The sequence below is a fragment of the Hypanus sabinus genome, chromosome 21 (assembly GCF_030144855.1).
Source record: "Hypanus sabinus isolate sHypSab1 chromosome 21, sHypSab1.hap1, whole genome shotgun sequence".
Lineage (NCBI taxonomy): Eukaryota > Metazoa > Chordata > Chondrichthyes > Myliobatiformes > Dasyatidae > Hypanus > Hypanus sabinus.
In genome coordinates, this window is record NC_082726.1 from 46,278,065 (window position 1) to 46,302,348 (window position 24,284).

Below are 24,284 nucleotides of genomic sequence, written 5' to 3' on the forward strand. Positions count from 1 at the left end.
ATCTCCTTTCAATGAAACACACCATTTCTTTCAATTTAACTGGTACTGCTAAAGCTTATTTTCTGCAAATAAAAGGGTCTAGAGCAATTTCACCAAAAGAACAATACAGTAACTCTCAACACCATGTATCTCAAATGTGTGCAAGAGATGAAGGATTTCTATGCTCTGATTTTTGGTAAGTGACTGTGTGTTTAATATCGGAATGTAAAACCTCACAGAAACAGTTTAATTACCCAATGATGAAGAGCTTGAAATTAATTTCATAATTACCTTACAAATCAATAGTGCAGAGATACATTGAGCCTTTGATAGAAATGAGAGAGAGAGGAAGACTTCTCGAACACAGTTAAATATTTCACAGGAGCATTTCTCTCATGGGTTTGTGGTTGTTTTGAGAATTATCTACTTAGTCTCAAGTTCTGTCCTGATCCACCACACTTAGGCACAAATTGACAGCTTCTCCCCCTGCTTTTTGGCAGCATTGGCCCTATTAAATGCATCTGCAGTATATTTCCACTCGAGAAATGCTAGAAGTTTCAGAAAAGGAAAAGTCTTCCTTCAGAAGGTATGAGGAGGTCAGACATATTCTTGCTCTGGAGTGAATTTTATGGATCCAAATGTGTTTACTGGAATTGACTGGCTCGAGGTGAAAAGGCTTTTTTTTCTATTGGCAGGAGAGTGTCGAACAAAGGAACACTGTGTTAATAAAAGGGGTCAGTCATTTAGAACTGAGGAGAAGCTGTGAACCTTTGCCATTATTTACCTCAGAGGGCTCTAGTTGTTGTGTACATTCAGAGCTGATGCTGATGGATTCTTGAAAACCAGGAATATTGATAGATTTAGGGATTCAGCATGAAAATGGATCTGGTAGGAAAGTGCTAGATTTATAGAATCATAGAACATTACAGCACATAAAAACATACCCTTTGGCCCACCTAGTCCATGTCAAGCTATTATCTGCCTCATCCCATCGACCTGCACCTAGACCATCACCTTTCGTAATCCACCCATCCATGTACCAATCCACAATTCTCTTAAGTGTTGAAATCAAATCCACATTCTCCACTTCTGCTGGCAGTTCATGCAGTGCTCGCAACGCTCTCTGAGGGAAGAAGTTTCCTCTCATGTTCCTTTTAAGCATTTGACCTTTCACCCTTAATCTATGTCCACTAGTTCTAGTCTCACTAACAACAGTGGAAAAAGCCTGTAAACATTTACTCTATCTGTACCCCTCATAATTTCTGTATACTTCTATCAAATCTCCCTTTATTCTCCTATGCCCTTATCTTCTTACAGACTTTGACAACTGTGCTAGGGAAAGAGAAAACCAGATTTTCATTTCATGCAAGCACCTCATCACACTTCTCTGGTATTTCACATTTTCTGTCAGCAATCATCTTCTATCTGAAGCAAATAAGCTGGGAAATAGTCTTTAAGTGCAGCAGACTCCTATTACTTGTTGCAGGATTTCAAAAGATGGTGTAAAACAATGTTTATCTTTGTGATCTTCAGAATGGTGTGTGTAAGGTGATTGGAGAATTGCTCACATTAATTCCAGAGAGCATTAGGTACTCCATCAGGATAATTGCAGCCCAATAACCTGACAAATCAGCTGCTGAAGATGTTGGAACTGTACAAGAGCTCTAATATCAAATCTTATCGTCTTATCGTCTAATATCAACTCTATCGTCTCGTTCTTCCTGATGCAGGGTCTGGGCCTGAGATTGTGGCCATCCCAATTTCTCGATAGTTGCTGCTCAACACTTTTGAGTTTCTCTACCAGTTTATTTTTGCTATCTGCATAGTGCTCCTTGTTCATTAACTATCTGATGTAACAACTTCTGTACCAATGATCATTTCAAGGCTTTTATTTGCATTGAGCTACATGGCTTCTGTCATCTAAGGATAACAAGAGATGTTGGCCTTGCCAGCAATGCATAAAAGGATTAAAATTAAAGTTATTTGGCCTATCTGATCTGTGCTGGCATTTGTGTTTCACACAAGCTTCCTCTTTTTTCTTTACCTCACTATCTCAACAGACCCATTTATTTCCCCTCCTTCATATATTTAGCATTGTATTTTAAGATTCATCAATGCTTTTCACCTCAAATGCTCAAGAAGGACATATATCAGCATATTTGGGGGAAAACAATTCCATCTGTATTATCCACGATGGGATAATAATCTGTATTCATTGTCTCCAGTTGTATAGATCCCTTCTACTCCATTAAGCCCTTTATAACTTTAAGCAGCTCCATCAAGAAATTCAACTGTCTTCTCCCTTTATAGACAATGGATTCCCAACCTGTTCAATCTTTGCTAGTGGGCATAACTTATCAAATCTAGCATCATTTTTTATTGCATATTGTCCTGTCTCTCTCTTTCAGAATCAGAATCAGGTTTAGCATTACCGGTATATGTTGTCTTTGTGATAACAGTACAATGCAATATAGAAAAAAAACATGGATTTCAGTAAGTATATATAAATTAAATAGTTAAATTAAATAAGTACTGCAAATTTTTTTTAAAAAAGTAATAAGGCAGTGTCACAAAGTGCTGGAGGAAATCAGCAGGCCAGGCAGCATCCATGGAAAAAAGTAAACAGTCAATGTTTCGGGCCAAGGACCCTGACGAAGCGTCTGGGCCAGAAACATCAACTAATTACTCTTTTGACAGATGCTGCCTGTCCTGCTGAGTTCCTCCAGTATTTTGTGTGTGCTGCTTGGATTTCTAGCATCTGCAGGTTTTGTCTTGTTAATGAGGTAGTGTTCATGGTTCAATGTCCATTCAGAAATCGGATGGAAGAGGGGAATAAACTGTTCCTGAATCATTGAGTGTGAGCCTTCAGGCTCCTGTACCTCCTTCTTGATGGTAGCAATGATCAGGGTGATAGGGGTCCTTAATGATGGACGCTGCCTTTTTGAGGCATCGCTCCTTGAAGATGTCCTGGATATTACAGAGGCTCGTGCCCATGATGCAGATGACTTAAGTTTACTAAGTTCCCTTTTTCGGGATGAGAGTTGGTCACAGTATTCCAAGCGTGATCTAACCAAAGTTTGATAATAACTTTCATATAACTTCCCAACTTTTCAAATGTAGCCCTTCGGAAATAATCCCAGATGTCATATTTGTTCGTTTCAAGTTCTTATAAGCTAACATTGCTACATTAATGACTTGTGCTTCTGTTATTTTGCTTCATATTAAGACTACTTTGCGGCTTTCTGGAAGCAATGAGAGAGCTTATTCCTCTTAGAGCTACTTACTTTTTTAACCTTTTCCATTCGCTGTGGGGCATCATGTATGCCTAGATTCATCAACAGCACTGAACACTGAATAGGGCTGGTTGCTCTGCAGTGTAAGCTTTTGCTCAGTGGGAAGACGTTTCATCTGTGTTTAAAGGACTGAACACTCACTCCGAAGACTTGGCATGAAAACTTTGCCATGCAGAAACACACTAAGAGAGCGCCATGCTGTTGGAGGTGCCATCTTTTGGAAGTGATGTTCTATCTGCTCTCTCTGGTGGAAATATATATTCTATTGGCTTATGTTCAAGGTTAAGTTTACTCTCATCTGACTGTACATACAGTATATACAACTGGACCCACAAAACAGCACACACATAATAAAAATAAATATTACCAGAAATAAGTGAAGAAAATATAATTCAAAGTGCATATAATGCATGGCACAGGTAATCAAGAAACAGTAAACAGCTTGCAGTCTTGGAGACGAGACCACAGTGGTGGCAAGGTATTAATTAGTCTCACAGCCTGAAAACTTGTAAAGATCTGGGGTGTTACCTTCAATGTTTATACCTCTTAACACCTCTAACCTAGATTATCTGGTTGGCAACATGTTGACTATGCCAGAACAAATTAACTGACATATATTAGCAAAGTACTTGCACTTTGAAAGTCTTCTGTTGGTTGCTCTGGATGAGATGTGAGTGAAGTTTCAGAAATGCCAGCCTTCCTATTGCAACCAGACCCAAGTGCTACTGTACAAAGTCCTGATAGGACCATTAAAGGACCACTAAATGCAAGCCTTCCTTTTGCAACCAGACTGTACACCACTGTACAAAGCACTGATTATACCACTCCTGGAGCACCCCAACCAGTTCTGGGCACCGTTTCTTTGAAAGGAACTTGGAAGGAGTGCAGAGCTCATTTATAGGGAAGATATCTGACTCCGTGGGATAAAGAGAACGAGGGGAGAACTGAGCAGCCTATTCAGTTCAGGTCAGATGTTAATGAGTCATCCTCTCCTTTGAGTAAACTCTTTGACAGGGGCTCTGTTTTGCTTCTATGCTGCCAACCACAATCATGAAAACACTGGACAACAGTCAGGACATTTCTGGAAGATCTGGCTTCAGGATTCTGAAATAGGCTTCCTGATCCTAATGCCCAGATCCTGCTGGTTCCTGTCACAGGGCTGCACTCTGTCAATCTCCACTGGAGCCGAGTCTCTTGTTTCCAGTCATCAGTACTCAAACGCTTCATCACCTGTCACTTTGCTGCTTCTAAGCATCTCAAGCATACATGATACAATGGTGCTGACGGTACAGCTGCCACCTCACTGGTGAAGGAACCTGGTTTGATCCTGACCTTAGGTGTCCTCTCCATGGAGTTTGCACATTCTCTCTGTGACCATGTGTGTTTAATTCCACGTCTCAAAGATTTTTGTATCTTTCCCCCCATGTAGGCGGGTCATGAAAATGTCAGGCTAGAGTTGCTGGACATCAAGTCAAGTCACTTTTTATTATCATTTCGATCGTAACTGCAGGTACAGTACACAGTAAAAACGAGACAGCGCTTTTTCAGGACCATGGTGCTACATGAATAATACAAAAATTACACTGAACTACGTAAACCGACACAAAAACTACACTAGACTACAGACCTACCCAGGACTGCATAAAGTACACAGAACAGTGCAGGCATTACAATAAATAATAAACAAGACAATAGGCACAGCAGAGGTCAGTAGGTTGGTAGTCTGATGGCTTGGGGGAAAATCTATTACATAAGTATACAGCTGATTGGCAGTGTCTGGGATTCCGTTCGTGTCTGTACTCCCGCCGAGTATTTCATTGCCACAGATGTAGTCCAGTTTAATGTCCATTGGAGAGCAGAATGGACGGGAGGGCCGGCCGGCTGGGGCTTGCATTTTCCCTGGCACGGACTCCTGCCCACCCGCCTCGCTTCCACTTCCTCGCACAAGACAGGTAAGAGATGATAGGTTATAGAGAATAAGTGAGAGAATGGGATTGATGTGATTGCTCTGAGAGTCGTCATTGACACAATGGACTGAATGGCCTTCTTCTAATTAATTAATTTATTTAAAGATAACAGTAACAGACCCTTCTGGCCCAATGAATCCACAGCATCTAAATACACCCCTGTGAACAATTAACCTACTAACCCGTACATCCTTGGAATGTGGGAGGAAACCGGAGCACCCAGAGGAAACCCACATGGTCACGGGAAGAATGTACAAACTCCTTACAGAGAGCAGCAGAATTGAACCCGGGTTGCTGGCAATGTAATAGTGTTATGCTAACTGCTACATTGTCATACTGCCCCATTTTGATGTCATAGGAAAATTTGCAATATATGAATATATGGGGCTAGTTTGTATATATTTATCTGTTCCTTCATTGTCGCTGGCTCTGCTTCCTGGAACTTCTTCCCTAACTACTCTGATCTAAACCTGCAGGACAGCAGCAGTTCAGGTAGACAGCAGTGCACCAGGGCAACCAGGAATGGGCAATAAATGCTGGCCTTGCCAGTGGAGCTCAGTTTCTGAAAAATGAATAAATAATTTGAAGTTAGTCATTGGTAGTTGGATTATCATTGTCACAGGGTCAAGTTTGCTTTGCATGCCATCCATACAGATCATTTCAGAATATCACTATATCAAAGTAGTACAAGAGAAGAATGATAAACAGAATGTAGAATATATTGTTACAGAGAACATGCAGTGCAAGCAGACAACAAGGTGTAAACCCACAACAAGGTATTCAATAATGTTATAACAGTGGGATAGAGGTGTAGAAGCTGCACTTACACGTGCCATGCTAAGAAAGTGCACCAGCACCTTTACTTCCTTAAGAGGATGAAACATTTGGCATGTCCCCATTGACCATCACCAATTTCTTTTTGGATGCATCATGGCTTGATACGACAACTGGTCTCTCCAAGACCACAAGAAAAAGCAGTGAGTTGTAACACTACTCAGCACATCACAGAAACCATCCTCCCCTCCTTCTTATACTCTGTCTTCCCTTCTTGTTTCCTCAGTAGAGCAGACAACATAATCAACGATCCTTTCTGTCCCAGAGTTCTCTGTTCTCTCCCCCCCACCCTTTCCATCGGACAGAATATTCAAAAATCTGAACAAGCATACCACCAGGGTCAGGGACAGCTTCTATCCTGCTGTTATAAAACAACCAAATGGTCATCTTTCATGATGATATGAACTTTTAATTTCATAATCTTTGAAATGACCTTGCACTTTATTGTCAACCAGCATGGCGTACTCCTGCACCTATTTTCTATGTTTTCTATGGCACTTCCTCTCTAACTGTAATGCATTCTGTTATTGCTTTTCCCTTGTACTACCCTGAAGTATTAGAACAGTACAGCACATTACAGGCCCTTCGGCCCACAATGTTGTGCTGACCCTCAATCCCTGCCTCCCATATAACCCCCAACCTTAAATTCCTCCATATACCTGTCTAATAGTCTCTTAAATTTCACTCATGTATCTGTCTCCACCACTGACTCAGGCAGTGCATTCCACGCACCAACCACTCTCTGAGTGAAAAACCTTCCTCTACTATCCCCCTTGAACTTCCCTCCCCTTACTTTAAAGCCATGTCCTCTTGTACTGAACAGTGGTGCCCTGGGGAAGAGGTGCTGGCTGTCCACTCTGTCTATTCCTCTTAATATCTTGTACACCTCTATCATGTTTCCTCTCATCCTCCTTCTCTCCAAAGAGTAAAGCCCTAGCACCCTTAATCTCTGATCATAATCCATACTCTCAAAACCAGGCAGCATCCTGGTAAATCTCCTCTGTACCCTTTCCAATGCTTCCACATCCTTCCTATACTGAGGCGACCAGAACTGGACACAGTACTCCAAGTGTGGCCTAACTAGAGTTTTATAGAGCTGCATCATTACATCGCATTTCTTAAACTCTATCCCTTGACTTATGAAAGCTAACACCCCATAAGCTTTCTTAACTACCCTATCTACCTGTGAGGCAACTTTCAGGGATCTGTGGACATGTACCCCCAGATCCCTCTGCTCCTCCACACTACCAAGTATCCTGCCATTTACTTTGTACTCTGCCTTGGAGTTTGTCCTTCCAAAGTGTACCACCTCACACTTCTCTGGGTTGAACTCCATCTGCCACTTCTCAGCCCACTTCTGCATCCTATCAATCAATGTCTCTCTGCAATCTTCGACAATCCTCTACATTATCTACAACATCACCAACCTTTGTGTCATCTACAAACTTGCCAACCCACCCTTCTACCCCCACATCCAGGTCATTAATAAAAATCACAGAAGTAGAGGTCCCAGAACAGACCCTTGTGAGACACCACTAGTCACAACCCTCCAATCTGAATGTACTCCCTGCACCACGACCCTCTGCCTTCTGCAGGCAAGCCAATTCTGAATCCACCTTGTCAAACTTCCCTGGATCCCATGCCTTCTGACTTTCTGAATAAGCCTACCATGTGGAACCTTGTCAAATGCCTTACTAAAATCCATGCAGATCACATCCACTGCACTAGCCTCATCTATATGCCTGGTCAACTCCTCAAAGAACTCTATCAGGCTTGTTAGGCACGATCTGCCCTTCACAAAACCATGCTGACTGCCCCTGATGTGAAGGAATTATCTGTATGGATGGACGGCATGCAAAACGAAGTTTTTCACTTTACCTCGGCACTTGTGATAACAGAAAACCAATTCACCAATTTTCTTTAGACTGGTGGTATATGCTTTCAGACTTTTCTATCAGCTCATCAACCTGTTCCTTATCCAGTGGGATGACCCAACTGCATGTACCTCTATATGTATATTAAACAAAAATATATTCATCTAGTGTTTTAAAGATAGCAATTAACTTTATAGCAATTGCCTTTTGCCAAAGGAGTTCAGACCACCTTGCGTAGGTGTATTTTATATTTTCCCTCCTTAATGGCCTGTTTCCAATTTTTAGACTTCATTCTGTAGATTAAGACTTTTGTAAAAGTGAAAAGAGTTCTACTTCTTCTACTCTATGTTAGTATCTTGAAAAAATTAATCGAATCATGTCTACATTCCGGGCATATGAGTTAAGTGTAATCCTGCTCTGTGATTTAACCCTTGATAAATCCACACTGCATTCCCCCCCAAGGCCAATATATCCTTTCTAATGAGTGGTGCTCACAACTGTTCAAGAGATCTGAGAACTGCTATTATCAGGGATTTGTATGGTAACACCTGTAACTCTGGTTTTATTGAAGGCCAGATTTCTATTTAATGCTACGTTGTGTTGTAATTTAGTTTTGGTATTTGGGTTCTGATGTTCTGGAAGAGTTTCAAGAATAGGGGCAGATTACGTTTTTGAAATTATTCAAAAATAGCATCATAATTACAAAAATTATGTTAAATTTTACAATAACATCAAGCCAAAGAAGAAATTGCTGAAGGTGAGGACAAGTTCTGCCCGGTGGAGGAGGATGGTGGTGGAAAGGAACTGGTTGGTTCTTTTATTGAGAAAGAGACAAAGAGCTGTAAGGCCTTCATCACGGGTGATAGAAGTGTCCAGGGACTGGTATGGAACCAGCCTTCCAACTATTAAGGACATCCTCAAAAGACGGTGCCTGAAGAAAATGGATCCATTATTGATGACACTCACCATCCAGGACATCATCCTTTCATGACTATCATCAGGGAAGATGTACAGGAGCTTGAAGGCACAGACTCAACATTTTAGGAACTGCTTCTTCCCTTCTGCCATCAGATTTCTGAAAGGTCATGAACCCATGAACACTACATTTCTAATTTGCTCTCTTTTTTCCAACTATTTTTCATGTATTTCTTATTGTAACTTATAATATTTTTATAAATTGCACTGTAATGCTACCACAAAACAACAGATTTCATAACATATGTCAGTGATAATAAACCTGATTCTGTTTGGAATCAACACTTCCTCATACACTTATAAAAACATAATGGTTCACATGGTGGCTGGACTCAATCACTGGTATATGGGCCGAGAAATAACAGTGAGCTATTGGATGTCAATGTCATGATCTGGATACAGGGACCAGCCACACAATTCTTCACCTGGTCTGTCTTGCAAAGAGGTAGCCTCCAGCATGATTTACCTTCTAGGAGATGTAGCCTGTCAGAGCTGGCTTGGGATTTTTGTGGGAGCTAAGTGTGAGCTGCAAAATGGATCAAATTTAATCCAGGTCAAAACCTACAGGCTACTTCCTACTGTTGGACAGTGTGGTATTTACCCTGATATCCCAGGATTTTGGCTCTATTTGCTTTGCAGTTAAGGAAATGATTTTTTTTGTGTGAGGTTCATTTAAGGGACATGGATTTCCTGGGCTGATCTCTGGTTATGTTTGATGAAGTAATTAGTACCAAAGGGAAGTGGTAGAAACAGATGCAACAGCTTAAGGTGCATTTAGGCAGAGAATGGAGGGATTTAGACCATGTGCAGGCAGATGGGATTATCTTGGATTAGCATCATGATTGGCGCAGATATTGTGTGTTTTAGGGCCTGTTTTGGTGCTGTACAATGTTCTATGGACACTAAAGGACAGTGAAATAATGAACAGCATTTCAAGCTTCTCACAATATTTTTGAAAAATATTTCAAGATATCACAAGTACAAAGAAATCCCTGAAAAACATACCTGTTGTTATATTGGCCAATATATGCCATCATTTTGCACACAGTATGTTATCATGAACGTACTGTGATAGATGAAAATTTGATCAATGGCTCAGTTTTAAAATTCTCGACTTTGCATTGAATTCCCCACACTGTTTCATTCCCATTTTCTTCCAGCCTTTCAGCCCTCTAAGATTCAACACTACAACAAATCTGGCCCCTGATCTTTGAATTTATTTGCTCCAGCTGTTACTGAATGGGATATTATGTACAGAAAAGGAAATAAATAAAGAGAGAAAGAGAGAGAGAGAGAGAGAGAGAGAGAGAGAGAGAGAGAGAGAGAGAGAGAGATTTATATAGGTTATGTCAGAACAGAAAACCCAAACCCTCAAAATTTAGCACCTTTATGATCTCTGTGAAGAATGTCATGAATGTTCACATTTAAGTTGAGACTTATTGTTTTGGGCATACCATACATTTCCAGGGTATAAATGCCATGAACACTTGTTTTTTTGCAACAACAGTGCAGTACATCACAGACATAGTATCATTGTAATTTAAAGTATACATTACTTACAAACATGCATAGACATAATGACATTAATGCAAGCTGGGGGAAATAAAGTCTGATGATAAAGTCTCAGGTCAGTTCAAGAACTTCATGGCAGTGGTGTAGAAGCTTTGTTGAATATTGAGGTGTGGATCTTCAGGCACCTGTTCCTCCAGTACTGAGAAGAGGGCATGGCCCAGAAGGTGAAAATTTTTAATGGTGGATTTTGCCTTCCTGAGACATTGCTTCTTACAGATGTCCTCAACAGTGAGAGTACTGTGAAAATACATTGGAAAATACATGGCTTTACTTGTTCCCTTTCTTGGTAAGACAAGTTGATATCCTTTATTTATTTACTTTTGGTTTGTGGGCCTTCTCAAGGACAGTACTTGTCAATCCCTAACTGCTCTTGAGAAAGCAGTATTCAGCCCATCACCTTGAATCAATGATATTTGTGTAATGATATCATCTTCTGAAATGCTATTAGGTACTGTTTTGTGAATGCATACAGATTTTTTAAATGTACAGTCTTTGTCCCAAGGCTGGGGAATAACTAAGTCAAGGGTACAAGTTTAAGGTGAGAGGGAAAGATTTAATATGAACCTGAGGAACCAGAAGATTGAGGAACTGATGAAGGAGCTTGGCCCAAAACATCAATTCCTCTCCATTGATGCCACCTGACCTGCTAAATTCTTCCAGCATTTTGTGTGTGTTACTAAGAACCTGAGGGGCAACTTTTCCATACATGGAATGAGCTGTCAGAGGAACTGGTTGAGGTAGGTACTGTAACAGCATTTCAGAATCAGAATCAGTTTTAATATTACTGGTATATATCATGAAATTTGTTATGTGGCAGAAGAACATTGCTTTACATAATATATATTGTTACATACAATATATATTGTTATATACTCACGTTTGAACACAGGACAGTAAGATGATATAATGGTCTTATGAGTGGGATGATGTAATTGTCTCATGACCGTGGGGTGATGTTATACCACGTGGTGGCATGTCCAAGCGGTATTTAAACCAAGCCCGCGGTCTGTGACGGAGTTCTCATTTTTATTTTTGTGCAACGTTTTTGTTGCTGGTTGGAGGTGTGGAGGCTCCACCGGTTTTGTTTGATGCATGTTTATTTTTCCTTTACAGTCCAGTATCGGAGAGTGAAGACATTACTGGAGTTATCAGAGTTCAAGGCATTGGATAAAGTTAATGTCGTTCAGCGTTTTGGGGAAAGGTAGACCTTTGTGACTTAGTTCAGGAATTGTGGCATGCACATTTGAGTTAAACCCCTGCAAGGTCGGGAAGGTTTATGCAGTGACCACCCTCCAGTCAAAAGGTCAGTTCCTTTTATTTCCTCGTGATTTCTTCGAACAAGGCACCTCCAGGCTGTGGGATCGGCAGATCGTTGTTACTTCGAAGGAATCATTGTTTCGGGGAAGTCTCTCCTTAATGACTGTATGAATCACATGGACTTTTGAATTTATCACTTTAAGTCTGTGCTTGGATGAGAACTTGTTAAGACCAGTTTCTAAGTTTGACTGTTTGTTAGGTATTGCCGCCTAACTGTTAACTTCCGGTTAAGTTAGTCGTTTGTTTACTTTTGTAAGTTTTGAGTAGAGGTTAATAAATCTCCGGATTTGTTTTCAACTCCGTCACCATTTCACATTCATTGCTGCTACATTCATAACAATATATATATAAAATATGTAGTGCAAAAGGAGAAAAACGAAGTAGTGAGGTTGTGTTCATGTGTTCAATGTCCATTCAGAAATCTGATGGCAGAGGAGAAGAAGCTGTTCTTGAATCATTGAGTACGTGTCTTCAGGCTCCTATACCTCCTCCATGTTAGCAGTAATGAGAAGAGGGCATGTCCTGGGTGATGGGGTTCTTTAATGATAGATGCCATCTTTTTGAGGTGTTGTTCCTTGAAGATGTCCTGAATGCTGGGTGAGGTTAGTGCCCATGATGGAGCTGACCAAGTTTACAACCTTCTGCAGCTTATTTCGATCCAGTGCTGTGTCGCCCACTACACCCCCCCCCCCCGCCATTCCAGCATTCCAGATGGTGATGCAACCAGTTAGAATGCGCTTGATGGTACATCTATAGAAAATTATGAGTGTCTTTGGTGACATATCAAGTCTCCTCAAACTCCTAATGAAGTAGAGCTGCTGTCATGCCTATATTGTAACTGCATCGATATGTTGGGCCCAGGATAGGTCTTCAGAGATGTTGACCCCCAGAAAACTTGAAATTGCTCACCCTTTCCACTCCACTTCCGATCCCTCAATGAGGACTGGTGTGTGTTCCCTCGTCTTACACTTTCTGAAGTCTGTAATATGTTCTTTGGTCTTACAGACACTGAGTGCAAGGTTGTTGCTGCAACACCACTCAACTAGCTGATATTTGAACATTTAAAAGAGATTTTGAACAGGTACATGAACAGGAAAGGTTTAAGGGTCAAATGCAAGCAAATGGGATTAGATGAGATTGGCATCTTGTTTAGCATGGACTAGTCGGGCCAAGGCACCTGTGTCTGTGCAGTATGACTCCAAATTAAGGACTAGCTAAAAAGAGGCAACAAAGATTAGAGAGTGGGGAGAAGTGTTTGGAAGTTGGGCAGCTGAAGATGAAGATGAAGCTGCAACATTTTTGCCTGCAGTATTTTACTGTGAGACTAGCTTACAAATGCCTTCGTTTTTGTCAATTCACTGATTTGCTTTGATGATATAAAAGATGGCTCCAAAATAACGTCACCTGCGGAGAGCATTGCATGACTAACTACAGCTTTAGGATTTCTTCATTAAGCAATACACACACAAAACGTTTGCTGTCAGCTTCACAATGTAGAAACAGCAAATGATAATAGCTTGACAAATAGCTGGCCAAAATGAGTTGCACACTCCAGTTTAATTTGTTAAATTGACCAATGAAATAGCTCTCTTAAGTCAGTACAATTTGATCATCATTCATACTCATTTACATGGCAATCTGTGTTTCAGATGTACTTGCTGAAGTAATGCTTTCTAAACTAATCCATGATTTATGAGTAAAAAAAACAGGCTGCACTTTACAAATTTTGGTCAGAGTCTAAATTCTGATAATCATTATTGGACAGCTGTAGGACTTGAAATCTCAGAAAGGCTAGACTAAAGAGACATTTGCAATCTCTTCTTTCCCTCTGAAATGTAACTTGTACCACTTTCACGGGACAGTACCAGCTTCTTTCTTTGGTTGGAAGTATCTTTACCAAGTGTCTATGCTGCTCTTCTGCTTGTCCTTTCTCAAATCTAATCCAGCATTTGCCTTGTAAAGTGTATAAATGGAGATGACGAAATTTCACTTTACATTCATTTGCATTTACATAGAAAGTTTACACTTTACTGAGGTGTTGGGTAAGTTAAGTGACAGTTCCAATAATTTTCAGCTACTTCTCACATTAGAGCCTAATATACTGTCATCGTGATATATGTACAATTACACCTTCATGTAAATTGTCTTGGAATATCTTATTAAGTGACCTCTCAGCATAATCTTCAAAATAATGTAATAGTTTTATTTCATCAATAGGACTTTGCTCTTGTGTGTAACTCTTTAAATGTCCACCTTCATCAACACAGAAATACATTATTTGGTTATGAGTGCAGATTAGTGTCTGTAGGAAGGCTTGTTCTGCAGAATTGTCTACACTGTTTCCTACATTTTAACAGTGCAGCAAGCATAACATTTCATCATTTGTAAAATGCATCACAGCATCCAGATCCTAATAGAAAATCTTTCTTTGAAAAATTAATAACTTAACCAATAGTACATTGACATCCAATAGCTGTTCTTCACATTGTTTAGTAAAATAGAATGCAAATAACCACGTAATGTTTATTTATTTATTGCGATACAACCCTTCAAGCCATGCTGCGCAGGAACCCCCAGATCTAATCCTAGCATAATCACGGGACACTTTACAATGACCAATTAACCTACTAGCCATCTTTGGACTGTGGGAGGAAATCAGAGGACCCAGAGGAAAGCCATACAGTGTTGAGGAGAACGTAGAAACTCCCCACAGGCAGCGGTAGGAACTGAACCCAGATCGCCTGAACTGTTGTGCTAACCACTACGCTACCGTTTCTGGAAGATTATCCAAAAAGTACCGAGTTCTGTCGATTTTATCAATCCAGGATGCATTCTGGGAATGCAGTTAAATATTAGATTCATATGGCAGCGTTGATCATGAATTAACTGTCAGTGAGAATGCAGAATCATTCAATATCAACACGCACAGAATACTCAGCACACCAGGCAGTATCTATGGAGAGAAATAAATAGTTGATGTTTTAGATCAAGATCCTACTTCAGGATATCGAATATCAGCCTATTTCCATTTCCCAGATATTACCTCAGTCCTTCCACTTCTGTACAAGGTTGGATAAGGTTAAGCTCAGACTCAAAAGTGAGGCTTCACACTTTTGAGACACAGAGTGGGCATTCATATCCTGTCCTTGAACCTTACTTCTTGTTGTCAGCAATTTGTCGGGTGGAAACTGAGCCAATAGTTACCATTTAATCTAGTTAAATTAGCTGTTACAATGCAGAGGTACTGGATGTAGATCCAAGGAAGGAGTTTCTAAAGTCTGTCTCCCAATTCCATCTTGATAAATATAAGGTGACACTCTTGCAGCAGCTGTAATATTCTAATGTCTCGATTATCGCTTTTTGATGGGGATAATCATCTCACAATAATTACAATACATGTACAATAATTACACTGCTGCTAAAGTGGAGAGTTGCCCAAGACAATGTAACCTGTTGTAACCATCACTGGCAGTACCTGCTGGAGGCCTCTCCCTCAACAAGGCAAAATCTATCATTAAAGATCCCCACTATCTGGATCAAGGCATCTTCCCGCAGCTACCATAGAGTAGGGGGTATAGAAACCTGAAGTCCTGCACTACAGCTATTTCTCTTCAACTGTTCAGCTCTTGAACCAACTGCACATCTCTAATCTCCACCTTGACATAGCAACACTTGACCACTTTGCACTACAAGGGACTTTGATCATGGATAACAGCTGGGTGGCACAACGATGCATCTGATGGAGTGACTGTCTCACAAATGCAGTGACCTGAGCTCAAACTGTTCTGTCACAGCTGTCTGTGTAGAATTTGCATGTTTTTCTTGTGACCCTGTGGGTTTCCTCTGCGTATTCCAGTCTTCTCTCGTATCCAGGGGGGGTAAATGAATTTTGCATCTTCTGCTCATTGGGAGAGAGCAGAAGAGAGAATAAGAGAGGGGTCTTGAACACTTTTGGCTGTTTTCCTAAGGCAGAAGAAAGTGTACATGGGCAACACACACAAAATGCTGGAGGAACTCAGCAGGTCAGGCAGCATCAATGTAAGGGAATAAACCATTGGAGTTTTAGAAAGAGACTCAGGACTAGAAAGAAAGCAGCAGAAACCAGATTAAGAAGGTAGGAGAAGGAGGACGAAGAATACAAGATGGCTGTTGATAGGTGAGACAAGGTGAGGGGGAAGGTGGGTGGGTGGAGGGGGATTGTAACGTGAACAAAGTTATTGGAGAGACACTGAGGATAGTGGAAATATAAATGCTTTATTCAACAAAAATGAGCAGCAGGCATCATAGTGAGACACAATATCACATGACATTTTTATATGCTAAAGATCAAAGGTAACAGTAGGGCAAATCTATAGTTACAATGTATCTACAATGCTTCCTTTGAATTATATATTGTTTTCTCACACCTCCTTCTTCGCACCCACACTCTAAACACAAAATGAATGTTACTCAGCCTCACCCACAAAATGCTGGTGGAACGCAACAGGCCAGGCAGCATCTATCTGTAGGAAGAAGTACAATTGACGTTTCTGGCCGAGACCTTTCATCAGGACTATTCAGCATTGCTTGGTTTGTGATCAGCTCCGGACTACAGCTCCAGGAAACTATTGTCCAGGGCTGCATTTTAAATTCAAACTACAATCCATGTTCAGGTCTGAAAATTGGCTGCTGGTGAAAATAATATTTGCTATATGCCCTAACTCCAGAATACACCCAGACAAGGGGGATGAGGTAAGAAACTGAGAAGTGAGAGATGGAACAAGTAACTGGCTGAAGAAGAAATAATCTACTGTACCTTCTTATTCCTGCTTTTGCCTCCTTCCTTTCCAGACCTGATGAAGGGCCTCGGCCTGAAACATTAACTGTTTATTCCCCTCCATAGATGCTGCCTGACCTGATGAGTTCCTCCAGCATTTTGTGCGTGTTGCTCAAGATTTCCAGCATCTCTTGTGTTTCAGAAGTGGACGTGGAGTCAGTGGAGGGGGAGGCTGGTTTTTGTGATAAGTATTGCAGTAAAGACTAACATTTGTGCTCTGCAAAATATTAGATGCCTCTGCAGGCATACCATAACCGGATCTTTTAAAATATTGCTAGAACTTTGCACACAAGATCTTAAAGGAAGTGACATTTATATCCGCAATCTGTGCAGGAATCTGGCACTCAGTTATTAGAGATTCTCCCATCAAGGACACAGCACAGAGTCTCCTCACATTCTGGCATTAGCACCTTTTGTTTTCAAACATTGTATTGGTGTCATTTCAACATGAATGTCATTTTAATAAGAAAAAATTGCTGGGTTCTATGGTCTGATAGTCACCTTTTGCAAAGCAATTTAACAAATGCTCGTGAGGCTGTGACAATTTGTGGATAAATAAAACAGACTGTTATGCAGATTTAATGGGATTTTAATCGCTTTCGCATCTTATCTGCAAACCTACACAAAACAAGCTGTCTTTGAAATTGGTTTTCTTGTACGTACAGCTCCAGCTTCTAGACACAAAGCTCGTGTCAATCTGAAGGGAGAAAAGGTCTTGTACATTGCTGCTGTTGAATTGTGGCAGGTGCTTCTGTTACTTGCAAGCTTCTGCTGGGAAATGTTTCCCGGGTGAAAATCACTCTTGTGAATTTGCTTTCATCGTGATTTTCTGATCTCAGTAGACATTCATTTGCTTCATAAAGGAAGGTGCTTTGTATGATATAACAAGGGGACAGTTGGTGTGATTAAAAGGAAAATTTTACAACTTCAAGTGCTTTACAGTTAAAGGCGTACAATTGAAGTGCCATCACTTTGTAATCCTGGACGACATTTTCAGCATAGTGAGTTCCCAATAGGAGCAAGCAGCAGCTGTCTAAACTTTCCTTCCCAAATCTTCTACATCCTCTCTCTCTCTTCTCCATCCTCTCTCTCTCTTCTCTTTAAGATGTCTTTTAAAACAATTTATTTTAACAAGCCTTTGGTTATTTGTTCTGAATTCTCATTGATATAGTTTTGATATTGCTCTTCTTTAAAATGTTATATGGTGCTGTGTGATGTGATGTATGTGGAAGCTGGTGTAGATGTTATACCAGGACTTGCTGATCCCTCATCGATGCTATACTTACTGATAAAAGCAATGGTGTTACACAACATAGCAGAGGGATAACTGTGTGTAACAAAAGAAAAGCTTTCAACTTTAGGATATGCTGAAATGCATTTATGTTATCAGCTTGTATTTAAAGTGTCATCACTATTGTAATTTTGGGAAATGTGGAACCAGGATCTGAAGCTTTTTGTCTCACAAAGAACTGCTCTCGGATAAGGCAATTACAAAGTTATCATCCTTGTTTTCAGATATCTTTATCATTTTACCCTTTCTAACTTCTCTAAAATCTCCTCCAGCCCCACAAGCTTCCTAGTTCCTTATACTCCTGCAAATGTGGTTCTTGTATATCTCTGAATTTAAATTGCTTTTACATTGGCCCTGTGCTCAAGCTGCCTAAAACTTAGACTCTGGAATTTTGAGTTTGGTCAAAAGCCTAATGTCTCTATATTTCGCTCAGTGTCAATATCTCATATTTAATAGCGCTACAACTTATGAAACTCCTTGGGATATTTTCAGCACGACTAAGGTGCTTTATATGAAGTTGTTATCCACACCAGACTTTGGAGGAAAAGGTCACAGGTTCAAATCTGGCTGACTCCCTGCATGAGTTCTACTCATTCTGGGTTAAGTGTCGAGCTAGCAACTTGGCCTCATAAAACAGACAAAAGCTAATGAAATGGCAATGTTGCCCCCCAATGCGCCAAAATGAGGTGGAGAGGAACTGATATGAAGTCGTCGTTCTTCTTGCTTTAAATGTTTCACATTAGCTCCATCATGTCAGTATTATTTTATACCATGGTTCTAGGAATACACCTTCCTTATGAAAGAGATAAATCTGAAATGTGAGAAGCTTTCAGGTCCTACAGCACACTGCAGCTGAGGAACTAATCACTGCAATCTCAGCATTTATAAACTGAGGTGGTTTTGAACAAACTTTAAACACCTGCGTTGACTGCCTGATGGATTTTACTACCTCATCAGCTCTATCAGCTCCCATTAGGGGAGTAAACATGCTTACAACTCTCTTCCATTTCTGACTTTAAAACTCAGCATTGCGAGGAGGCTACCAAGTTTATTTGTGAACTCCTGCTCATTGTTAAAAGGAATGGAGCTGAGATTCCTAGGTAAAGATGGATATGAATATGGATTCTGGTTATCATTCTCCCAGGCACTTGTCACACATGCAGGGTTCAGATACAACAAACAGCAATTATGTACAGCTCCCAATTTAATGAAATGTCCTGTTGCATCAGTTGAATATCCAAGATGCAGTTACTTTGTCTTCATATGGAGTCCTTTCATGCTGAAATCACCAAAAATATTTGAAAAAACAGGGAAGAATATGAACCATGTCTGTTTGTGTTTGGAACAGACTCCCAGTATTGATGCTTTTGAATAAATTTGTTTCTACTTTTCAATTGTTAAATGTTGAATTGTGAAAATTCACTTCAGCATTGAAGTGGTGGACACATGCCACAGATAAACTGCAATTTGTTTAAAGATCCTGCAGAGATTCTGTGTAAAAGATAAGTGACAACCAATCCTACTCAGGATTACCAGGGTGGCATGGTGTGCAGCTGCTCGTGTAAGACTAACACAGTGTCAGTGACCCTGGTTCAGTTCTACTGCTCCCTGTAACGAGTTTGTATGTTCTCCCCGTGATTTTATGTTCTTTTTCCCAGTTGCTCCAGTTTCCTCCCACATTCCAAAGCCATATGGGTTAGGGTTAATAAGTTGTGGCCATGCTATGTTGGCACTGGAAGCATGGCAATACTTGCAGGCTGCCCCTGTCAGAGTGACATAGTTCACACAGGATTCAAAATGAAGCTGTTTATAGGTGTGCAAATGTCTCTTGATACCACTGTCCATGACACTTTCCATCACTTTGTTGATGATTGACTGATGTCTGAGGGTCAGATTGAATGAAATTGGCTGTTCTTTTTCCAATATTGCACCAGTAACAATAGAAATTAACTAATCGGTTGCAAGGTTTTTAGTGAAGTTTTGAGTGAAAGTAGAAGTGCATTATATAAATGCAAGCTTTTGTTTCACTCTCCAGAAAAGTGCAGAGAGGGTAAGGGGCAAGAGATACATTAAATTATTCCCTGACAGTGGAGGATCGGAAGGAATTGACATGGCTGACTCAAGCGATGGGAATCTACAGACATATACAACATTGCCTGTGGTAAACCATGTTTAGAAAAACTGCAAACATCTTGGGGTCAGTTCCATTCCACATTACTTTAATGGAGTTAAAATTTCCTGAGTGTTTATATGGATTTTTTCATGCATTGGAAAAACTATAATGTACAAAATCAGTCAACATGATCACTTCATGTAAATAAAGAGTGTTGCTTTCCTTTAAAATTCTGGTTTGAAAGCTCGAGTATAATTTTCTTCCTTGCAAGCAGTATTCTGACACGCATATAGCTGATGAATAATAAAAGTTAACACTGCAGTCGTAATCACAGAGGAAGGGGAAATTCCAACCAGCTTCCTCTTCAGAATTTATTTCAGGCTTCAAATCGAGGAACAGATTTTAAACATTGTGAAATTCTGCACTAAACTTCGCACAAATTAGTTGGTGTTTCTGAATAGATGTTTGATTCCAACTTGGTATCTATGCAGAGAACTTTAGTTGGATAATGTAACAGGAAGGAAGAAACACATTTCCACAGAAGATGGACAGCGTTAGAACGGACAGTTGTATCATGGAGCCAAGACTGAAAGCCAGTTGTAGAAGGAAGTGAATAAATACTTCAAAGATAAATTTAAAACAACTGAAATACACATTCAGAGGCCACTTTATTAGGCATCTCCTGCACCTAACAAAGTGGCCACTTGGTGCATGTTGATAGTCTTCTACTGCTGTAGCCCATCTACTTCAAGGTTCAACGTATTGTGCATTCAGAGATGCTCTTCTGCACACCACTGTTGTAACACACAGTTATTTGAATTACCATCACCTTCCTGTCAATTTCAATTACTCTGGCCATTCTCCTGTGACCTCTCTCATTAAGAAGTCATTTTCACCTACAGAGCTGCTGTTCACTGGGTGCTTAATGTTTTTCATGCCATTCTTTGTATAGTCTAGGGACTTGAGCATGAAAATCACAGGAGATCTGGCTCCATGGTCAAAGTCACTTAAATCACATTTTTCCCCTTTATGATGTTTGATCTGAACAACAACTGACCCTATTGACCATGTCTGCATGCTTTTATGCACTAAGTTGCTACTACACGATTGGCTGATTAGATATTTGCAACACAGATGCATCTAATGAAGTGGCCACTGAGTGTGCATGGGGAAAGGTAATGGGTGATGTGGATATCAATTGCACAATGGCCTGAATGGCCTCCTTGGGTATAAATGATTTCTTATTCCTTAAAAGGTTGTGTTTACTGTCATCTTGGCCACCAAACCCAATCACCCTTAAACCAAGAATCTTGCTTGATGTTTTCAGAGGGTGTATAGAGGGTGTTTAGAGTGGCCCAGTGGCCACTTTATTGACCACATTGAATGTGCCTGGAGGCACACACAGGCTTGGTGTGATAAGAAAAGAAACTTCTTCCCCGATGGGTTTTAGCAAACTATAACAATCTATTAGTTTTGTGACACCCATTAACTTGATGTCCAGGTCACCAACTGAATAAGCTACCATTGCAACTTAGTTTTGTGCACTTGTTTTGTGCTTTGCTCCTTTATTATATAAACTCTTGCTCCAGCCCTTGGAGGAGGTGAGTTATTCATGTCTCTCTTCTGCTTTTGATTTCTCTTGCTGAGAGGTTTGACTTTTTTTTCAAATTTGATGAGCACCTTGTGACTTCCATTTTCCAGAAAGCCCAGTAAGGGCTGCCAGTCAGATTACCTCACATTTGTGACTCTTGGTTTACTGAGAAAATGTCATTTTCCTGATGGTTTACTTATTTCATTGTGTTGACCTGCCATTGACTAAATCACTTTTCTGCAGAACTGCATGCAATTTTTTCTTAGCAGCCCACACAAAATGTTGGAGGAACTCAGCAGGTCAGGCAGTATCCTGACCAGCATGGAGGGGAATAAACAATCAATGTTTTGGGCTAAGGCCCTTTATCAGGACTGGAAAGAAAGTGAGCAGAGGCCAGAATAAGAAGGTAAGGAAGTACAAGACGGGAGGTGAAAATGTTATTTCCTTCTCTCATTTCTTCAGTCTCTGCTGGATTTGTTCTCAGGATGAGGCTTTCCATTCTAGAACATCTGAGATATCTTCCTTTTTCAATAAATGGACTTTCCTTTCCACTTTCATCATGCTTGGCTCATCCAGAGTTCCTCCATTACCCATGCAACTGCCCTTACCCATCCTCTCAACATCATAACCACCATTCAATAATCCCTCATGTCCGAGACAAATATTAGAGTCGTGTTGTACATTGACAATAAAATTAAAACTAATCTTGAACCTTGGTCATTGACGTACATGATGCATTTCACTATATGTTTTGATGTACATATGACAAATAAAACTAATTTTTAATGTGGTGACCAAAAAATCTAGAACTCCAGATGCAGCCTAATCAGAGCTTTATAAAGTTGCAAAACACGTTACTGACTCTTGAACTTAGTGTCTTGGCTAATCAAGACAAATATGCCACACTCCTTTTTATACCACTCTATCAACTGGTGCAGTTGAGCAGAAGGGAGAATATTTCTTTTGTTTTGAATAGTTGAGAATTTTCCAACATGTGAACATATTGTCGAATAAGGTAGCTTGTGTTAATAGATGTAGCAGGCAATAGCAGGACACCAGCTGTTAACAGATGTTACACTTCACCTTGCTATATCTCTGCAGGAAAACACAGAATTTATATTGGAAAGTTCCAAAATACTCTCTGTGAATGCATCTGATGTGCTAAGTAGTGTTGAGGTGCTAAGTTACTCACTATAAACAGGTTGACAGTTTTGCTACTAGAGCAGATGGTGTAAGTGCAGACCAAAAGTGTACCTTAAGAAAGCTTTGCACTTACACTCACTGACCACTTTATTAAGTACAGGCAGGAGCTAATAAAATGGCCACTGAGTGTATGTTTGTGGTCTTTTGCTGCTGTAACTCATCCGCTTCAAAGTTTGACATGCGCATTCACAGATGCTATTTTGCACACCACTGTCATAACACATTATTATTTGAGTTACTGTTACCTTCCTGTCAGCTTGAAGCAGTCTGGACTCTCTCCTCTGACCTCCCACATTAACATGGCATTTTTGCCCACAGAACTGCTGCTCACTGGATGCTTTTTGTTTCTTGCACTACTCTGTGTAATCTCTAGATCACAGGTGTCAAACTCAAGGCCCGCAGGCCATATCTGGCCCGGCGTACAATTATATCCGGCCCGCGAGATCATTTTAGATAGATCTATTATTTTAATTATTAATGGCCCGATGATATGAAGCCTATGATTGTAAGTTAATACCAGTCATAAAAATAATGCTTGCTCAGCAGTCTTCTTCATAAGAAATGGAATTTGTGAAGTGAAACACTTTGTAGTTATAGCAGAGACTGAGACACATGAGAACAGGCTGAAAAAATGGAGGCAAAGAAAGTTGCGTTCGCACGCGCCTGACTGATCCGGCCCGCATGAAGCTGCATTTTGCCCAATCCGGCCCGTGACCTAAAATGAGTTTGACACCCCTGGTCTAGATACTATTGTGCGAGAAAATCCCAGGAGTATCAGCAGTCTCCAAGATACTCAAACCACTCCTTCTGACACCAACAATTATTCCATGGTCAGTGTCACTTAGATCACATTTCTTCCCCATTCTGTTGTCTGGTCTGAATAACACCAAACCTCGTGACCTGTCTGCAAACTTCTATGCACTAAGTTGCTGCCTCGTGATTGGCTGAATAGATATTTGCATTAATGGGCAGGTGTACAGATGTACCTAATAAAGTGGCCACTGAGTGTATATCATCTTTCATCACTCTACGAGGCACGTCAAAGTCTATGAACTATTTTCTATTGGATTGTCATAGACGAGAAGCATAGGAAAAGCTTCCACAGATGGAAGTGTGATAAGTACTTGAACATCTGTTCTTGCGATGCTGATTGAACTAAGTATTGGCCAGAACACCGGGGGATGGGGGGGGGGGAACCTTTCAACTCTTGCTCAAAATAGATATAGGGTGAAGAGGATAGGACCTTTTGTATGAAAGGTCACACGTCCAATAATGTTGTTAACTGCCCTCAGTACTGTACTGATGGGTCAAAGTTTTTAATTCTTTAGGATGACACTTGAGCCGACAAGACAAGCTATGCTACAGACAGATGACACCAAAAACCAGCTGTCAACAATCCGATTTCATGCTCAATATTTCACCCAAGGGTGAGGGGACAGCTACATCTTTTTTTCTTGCA